The sequence below is a fragment of the Cydia amplana genome, chromosome Z (assembly GCF_948474715.1).
Source record: "Cydia amplana chromosome Z, ilCydAmpl1.1, whole genome shotgun sequence".
Taxonomy (NCBI): domain Eukaryota; kingdom Metazoa; phylum Arthropoda; class Insecta; order Lepidoptera; family Tortricidae; genus Cydia; species Cydia amplana.
In genome coordinates this window covers 7,816,175-7,824,640 of record NC_086096.1, presented here as the reverse complement: position 1 = coordinate 7,824,640, position 8,466 = coordinate 7,816,175, and positions in this window count along the sequence as shown.

The following is an 8,466-nucleotide window of genomic DNA, read 5'->3' as shown; positions in this document are numbered from 1 at the left end:
GTTGGTTCTCATAGTTTAATACCTAGAATTTGTAGAGAGCATAACCTATTATATAAACAGAATAGACTTGACATATTAAAGATGACACTAAATCAGTTCAAAACATATCTACATAGACTCAAGACAAAACCGTAAATTCCATATTAAGTGTAACTTTTCTCATGTAATTATTTAGAATCCATCATTTGCTTCCTAGAGAACCTAACTCAAAAATTGTAAACTTATATTAATTTAGACTATGGAAAGTAGTATCAAGGTCATTAGTTATTAAGCTTATTTTCTGTATTCTACTACCTAATTTCAGCAACCTTGATTTATATTTAGTACCTACTAGTTTAGTACTTAGGATAAAAAAACATATGCAAGCAACATCTGTTACAAGCATGCCGTGTTTGCCTGTAATTGGGTGAATACTCTAGCAATATTATTTTATAATTTGTTATTTATAAGTATTTTTTGTATTGCACCTGTTGGCGAACCTAATAAATAAATAAAATAAAATGTACAAACAAATTAAAAATAAAATTAAAACTTAGAGATGTATAAGGTCTCCAAGTGTCAAAAACTAAAATTAAATTAAGCAATATAAACAATATACCTAATTAATCGAGAACATGATGGTCTCATGTGTCAATTCTACTGGACACTAGCATGATTAATTCACAATGAAAAGAAAAAATAAGAAAAGAAAAACAATACATATTAACTCTTATTATACTATCGAAATCAAGCTGCCGGCTTAAAGGCATCTCTATCATCTATAAAATCATTTACAGTGTAGTACGCCTTACTCAACAAGGAGCGCTTAATGTGTGACTTAAATTTGTTAAGTGGTAAATTCGCTATATCAGTGGGAACTTTGTTATAAAAACGTGTACAGTTTCCGACGAAAGACGTACTAACCTTACGGAGGCGGTGGGCGGGCACAGCAAGTTTATGTTTGTTTCTAGTGTTATAGTTATGGATATCACTGTTAAGCTTGAATTCGTGGACGTTTTTCCGAACATACATAATATTCTCAAGTATGTATTGAAATGCAAGGGTAAGAATGTTCACTTCTTTGAATTTCTCTCTCAGGGATGCTCGAGCGCCCAGTCCATAGATAGAACATAAGTACCTATAAGTTACTGATTTTTAAAAAGCGTTTTTCAATTAAAAGACATGTCAAGATCGCTTACCTTCTTTCGCTAAAGAAAACTAACTATAGCACGGTGGTGGGAACGTGGCCACTTTTCGTTACAAACGTGGTGACCATTTTTTTCGAAGTGCTCCGTGAGCGTATTACTTTGGTCGGTTTTGGCTCATCTTGGAACACCCAAACAGTCGACTGCTGTTTAGAATCCGGATCGTAGGCATATACAAGACTCGTCGCCACTGATAATGTCGTAAACGTGTTTAGAGTTTCCTCGGTTGAATTTTCGTAGAGTTTTGCGACACCATCTAACGCGAGCCGTTTTTTGGTCTTCACTGAGTAAATGTGGTATTCAGCGTGAGATCAATTTTTTTACGCCTAAGTGGTCATGCAAAATATTTTGAACACTAGTCCTTGAAATGCTCAATGAAGCTTCTATATATCTCACGGTATGTCGCATGGCGATCTTCGACGATCAGTTGCCGTACAGCATCAATGTTCTCCTGAGTCACGGCTGTTTTTGGTCGACCTTCACGATGCCTATCACTAAAACTAGAGCAACCACGTTGAAATTCTAAATACCAACGTTCCACGGTGCGGAGGCATGGTGCTTCATTATTAAAACAGTAGTCAACTCTCCAAAGCACTGAAGTCGCGTTAAACCTCTTTTGAAGTTGTAAAAAATTATCGCACGTAAATTTTCCTTCGAAATTCCCATTTTCACAACTGACTTGTCAACTTTGAACCGACGCTGTTCTGGAACGATACGGCCGATCTCGAGACATTCTTTTGTTTTCGAGTTCTAAATTCAAATATTTTACGATGATACTAGTTTTTTTTTTATAAAATCGCGGGAGGTTTGCAAACGACAGAACTTAAAAGGCAGCCCTCGTACTTATACTCTTCTGTGAGGCACGTCATGTTTAGTTGTATAGCATTTAATATTTATAAAAAAATAGCACGAGAGATTAACAGACCGAATATAGACAGAAGACATATTTCTTTTTTTCAACAGTTATCAACCATTCAAGTCACAAGTAGGTAAATAGTTTGGATAAGTACCTAGCAGTATTAAAAGTATTAAAACTCTTTTAACCAATTTGAGTAGGTATGTTCTAATATAGAGTCTATGCGGAAAGAGAAGAGTCGTGGAATATATGGGGCCCAATACATTCCACGACTCTTCTCTTTCCGAACAGACAACATTTGTTTGAAACTATTAAAAAATATATTTTGAATAATAATTCACTCTCCCCATCAAGCAAAAATTTGATAAACTAATGGAAACAATACTAATAGAGTTAAATTTGGACTACAATTACGAGTAGCTATGATTTTCGAAGATTAAACATGCATGCGCTTAATGATTCAGTTTGCATTCCGATTTCTCATATTGGCAACTATCAATACTGCAAAGATGATAAAGTGACATATGTATGGTCGGAATAATAAGTAGTAACTAAGGCAACATAGGTGATATAATTAAAATATAAACTTAGAGTAATCAATTACAGTATGATTTATTTTAACTGCTAATTTAATGTTGTTTTATTTATTTACTAGGATAGGATATCTAGGGGAAACTGGGGAGGGTTGATCACCCCTTTTGTTTTTTGCATACATTTTCTTAACTATTTGTAGTATTGAAAAACTTTATAGACCATACGATTCAGAATTTATCTCTTCATTAATAGTTTGAATTAGAACAGATTTGTGCAATAAATTAGACCATTATTTAATGAAAACCCATACTGTTGACTTTTACCATGTGTCCCCTATGTAAGGGAGACTTGTTTACCCCTGGTCGGGAGCCTTGATCCTAGGGGGATCAAGTGACCCTGGTTCTTGGGACACATGGTAAACAGATTTTTACCATGTCTCCCCATACCAGATTCTCATTGATTATATAACTCGGATCGCTATTAGCAATGCATCTATAATTTGTAAAATACACAGCAAACATATATATATTGCATCTTCCATGCTTTGAAGTTGTATTTCCGGTAATCAGATGTCTAAGCCGAAGGGATCAAGTCTTCCAGATTTGGGGACACTTGGTAAAAAGATTTTAAGCGGCAATGTCATATTTCGAGGGTAGTATCTACATTAATTTTTTCACTTTATCTACAGAAAATTAATATATGAACATATCAAACACATATTAATCCATAATCTTGTACTTTTAAAAAACAATGTAATCGTATTATCCATAAAACAACATAAAATAGGGAATCAATTTTTGAACCAAAAAAAAAGTTAAAAAAAAAAACAAAAATCTAAGTTATTAACATAAAATTTCTTGTAACAAGCTAAATTTTTTAAAGTTATTATGAAGGTATTTTTAGCGTCAGATACCTACAGCAATTTTAAATTTTTTACCCATCTCTGGTCGTTATTGTTTACTATAATAAATAAGTTTAGAAATTTACTGCTCACGTTTCGAGGACGGTGGTTGAGCTGCATAATCCTAAAATCCTTTCTATGGACCGTCGGTTCTATAGTACATAAGGTCGGAAAGCCATTGAAATAGCATTTCATCCATAAAAACAAATATCGCCGGTTGAAAACCAAATATCGTTATAAGTGTTGTTTGTCGACCGAGTAACATCCCCTGTGTGTAAAACGTTTAACTTGATAAACAAGACCATGTGCGGGTAGTTCGTAAAATGTTGATGTCTACTTTAGTTAGTCTTTTCAAAGGCCACGGGGATAATTCCGTTTTCGGAGTTCGGAGTCGGTTATATAATTAAAAACTGAATTATACGCCATTAAATCCCGTTTTAATAAACAATAATGAGTCAAAAACCTTGAAAGTTTAAATCAGTGTTTCTCTGGTCGTACTTTTGCGGCATGATTTACTAAAGAAAAGAAAATATTTATGATAGCTCTATGAATCATTTTGTAAGTAAATTTATTACAATGTATACTTAATCGCTTTGGGGGTGACATGATCCCGGAATCATATCTCCCCTGAAGAAAAAGACAAAGTCTCCCCATACATAGTAAGATTATAAAACGTGCCGTACTCGAAACGTGTGTTCGCGTATATCAATGTAATCCAAGTTAATCATCACTTCAATAAACAACAAATAAAATAAGCACACTTACTAACATCATTTCCATCTCATATTATAAAATAAATCCAGTTAAAGCTTACCGAAAATTGAATATAGTACGTAGAAAATCTTTCACCGTCCGCCATTTTTGAACCACTGACTTTTCTGATACAGTGCCATGACAGAACGTGAAGTTAGGAACGAATGAATGAGTGTTACCAGTGCAAAAAAATGTATCTCGTTTGGTTTGATTAAAAATGAAGTTTACCAAGTGTCCCCTAGGGATCGACCCTCCCCACCCTCATATTATGTGTTCAAAACCCGAACATTTCAAATGATATTGATTATAGTATCCAGTTTTTCTAAAGGTGACTTTCAGTGGACCGTTGATGTAAGAGGTGAAGAGAAGCTCCGAAAAGCTCGTTGCATTTTACCTAGAGATAATTCTTTACATATTGAAGAGACTTGACAATACATGTAAAGAACATTAGGTACCTATCTTTAACCTACTTTTGCCGAGATACCAAACTTCGTAGTAGACAGTGCCAATTACAGAAGGAATTATTTTAGTAACTACACGATGGCCATAAATACGTTGACAAAAATGTTTAGGTACGAGTAGGTACTGCATATAGTTGATAATTTAAAAAAATGTCTGCGTTTACGTATCAATGCTAAAGGAGAATATTTTGAAGATAACACGTTTTGTTTTAGTTAAGTAAATGATTTTAGTTTTCATTTTTCATGACTTTTTGTAAAACACGTATAAGTATAAAATTATTTCTAAAAATTGTTCGGTAACGTACTTTTGGGCCAGACTACCCCGTAATTACTAAAATAATGTTTCTTCTCGGTGAGCTTGCAGCGAAGTGTCGCCTCTGTATTTAAGCAGTGAATACCAAGCTTGACGTACTTACGCAGAGTCGCAGAGAATCCTAACATTAAGGACAATCGATTAATAGGCTCGGTGAACCCGCACAAGTGGCCCATGGCGGGTCTTTGGCAGCACGCACGGGAGATCGCGCGTCGAGTGGTGATTTATCGCAGGCCGCGTGATCTGCCGTTGTTTAGCGATCTATAGGTAAGTACTCTACACACCCTGCACGCTGAAGTCCTACAACAGTGCATTTCTACTAAACATGAAGAAAATGCATTTCATACGTAGTTTTTTAACGACTGTAGCATTAGGTACCTACATAACTTGGTACGAATTTAAATATGATTTTTTTTCATTTTCTGTGCCTATTTAAGGTAGTTCGTTTTTAGAATACCGTAAACGAAACATTAGAAAAAAACTCCGCAGAAGTAAGAACAGAATTATACTCTTATTACCCTACAGCCAGGTGCGTAAATTATTATAAATTAAATCCAATGTCACAGGAACCTACACTCTGCAGCGTCCCAACAGAGGTATTTGCACTACACGTTTGCAACAAAGTGACATGTCAATCAATGAGATTCCATTAATAAACATCTAATCGCACTTGATAATACTTTGGCCTCATCATAATCCTAAGTGTTTTAATTATGGCTTACAAATTAAGTTGTATATCTGAAACCAAATAACAAAGAAATAATGTTATGGTTTTAATTCATGAGCGCTCTAAATATGCCAGCTTCGCTTCGCCAGCGCTGATTGAGTCCCGCATTAATTATATTATAAATAAATCCTTTGAAAAAAGTCAACAATTGTTTATTTGAAATTCCAACAAAATAACATTTAGTCGGTATGACAAAACCAACGCTGCTCAGGATTGTTGGCGGAATACTAATATGGTTTAAAGAAGAAATAAAGAATCGCATAATGCTGTGTCGTATTTGTAATATGGACATCGATAAATCATAGGGAACCGACCACAATCGTTCCGATGACATGGTATGTCCACAAAAAGTAATACAAGCCATCATTCAGATGCCCCGTAGTATTGGGTGGGAGCCCGCTCTCCTGTTGTAGGGTTGAGCTCGGCTCGCCCCGAGGAGCGGAACAGGTCTACTGCATCGTGCATTTGTTTCATTGCAAAACCCAATTTCATTGCCCTGGTGCCTCTTGCAAAGTGGTAGACATAGCCTGAAGGTATCAAGAACCCGAGAACCCATAAAAGAAACTATACCCGAGTATAAATACCTAGTAAGTAGACCTCTATTCTTCTTAATTTAATTAAAACCCCGGCGTACCTAGTTGACAGCTTTGGGATTGGGCCACTTTACACTAGCAAAGGACGGGAGCAATCAAAGACAACAAAAAAGTCAAAAAACATTTAGTAGGTAGGTATGCGTTTTATTAATCAGGAAGAACATAGTTTAATCACATTTGTTAAAACGATCATAAAATATGACTTATTGAATGTGAAAAACTATGGAGTTAACGCCAAAGATTAAGTCTTTTGCCATCCTTAGGAAGCACGACTAATCCGGCGACAAGCGATATACAATTTTTGTTCTTCCTAAATGTTAATATGATGACCCTCGTCTCTAATTTATTTTCCTATTGTATCGACGAGAGAACAAGAGAAATTAAATGTTATCATAACAGGAATCGAATACGTTCGCGACATATTATTGATCGTGTGAAATTGGCGGTATCAGATTGGCCCATGAATACTAATTACCTATATGGTGCCCTTAAGTTGGCTTTGATTTGGCTTATTAAAAATGGTTTATTTTGACGTAGCTTATATTTTTCTGATTGTTATTCACCTGAAGATTAAGATTTACCTCCGACGTTTTGAAGACGGCGTTGTCCCCTAAAATACGCGATTAAATCCCGTTTTACAATTTAATTATATAAGTCCTTTTTTCCTTTTTCGTTTGAAAAATATGTTATGTACCTACTAAGTCTACTAACTGATAAATAATGCAGACTAAATTAACTGTCAAAACATAAAAAAAACTTTAGATGGGATAAGAGAAACATTGGGGTGAGAGAAACACTTGTGTATGAATCAGGACCTTATTGTTTAAATACGCTTTCCTACATTAGGTAAATATAATTAACAGGCGTCGATTGAAATTTATATTTAAAAAAATACCTATTATTTCGTTTAAAAAAACTAACCCATAATCGAAAAGTACTACATACCTACATATAAAAGGATGGTAACGTTTTAAAATATGCATACATTCCCTTGACGATTCCGACTCATTGTTCGTGTCTAAAGAAAAAGCAAAACACCAAGCAAGATGGAGATGTCCAATATTTTAGATGGCATAGCAGTCGCCGCTACGAAATCAGAATTCCTGCTCCAAGGATTCGTGCTAAACGTAAAATGAAAAATAGCCTGTAATTCAAATTGGTGTAAGTCTTTATTACCGTGCACGACATGGGACAGTATCGGATGTTCGAACAACGCTTTAGTAACCAAGTATGCAATAGATAACCATGTTTTATGCTAATCTTTTAAACAGAAACATAGCTTACAAATTTTCGAGAGCTATCGAAACGTGGACTCGCCTCACGGAAAAATGGGATATATTAAGAAGTTTCTGTAGAGCACGGAATTATGGGCAATCAGTGCTTGGATTGTTACGTTAACTTTTGCCCGTCATCGACTATTAAGTTTTCTTTGTTGTAGAAACATGTTGGACTATTTACACAACACGGGCTCTGAGTGAGCCTTTGTAAAAATAACTTGAGGCTTTTTACCAGCCGTCCCTGTCGGTCAGCACATATCGCTCTCACGAGTTTGAATGAAATGTTCAAGTCATTTGGTGGTGTGACGTTAGAATTTGCTTTTAATATATGAATCGTTTTGATAGCTTTATTATAGGAGTTGAACGACGGCGTTATAGACGGTTAAAGATACAACAAAGCGCGCATCTAGAGGTGACAATGAGTGGTGATTGCCTCGTGAGACTGTAATTGAAATGGGAAGTAAATAGTCGGACATGACGCATCGTACAAAAATGTTGATTGGCCTTGGGAACGTCTTGTTAAGAACACTGTAGAACTATCAACGTAACAAAACAATTACATATAAAAGAAAGTCAAACAATGAACAACGAAAAGCAATTATTTTGCAAACTCATTAAACATGCATTTATAGCTGGTCAAGCAAATCTTGCCAGTAAAAAAAGGCGCAAAATTCAAATTTTCCCTATCCTATATCCCTTCGCGCCTACATTTTTCAAATTTGCCGCCTTTTTCTATTGACAAGATCTGCTTGACCAAGTATATTTTTAATTTACAATAAATGTTATTGTTGTGGTAGTTATAGGACCTACACACGTTGCAGCAAAATGCTAGGTAGTTTACTTCTTATGAAGGCAAGCGATTTATTG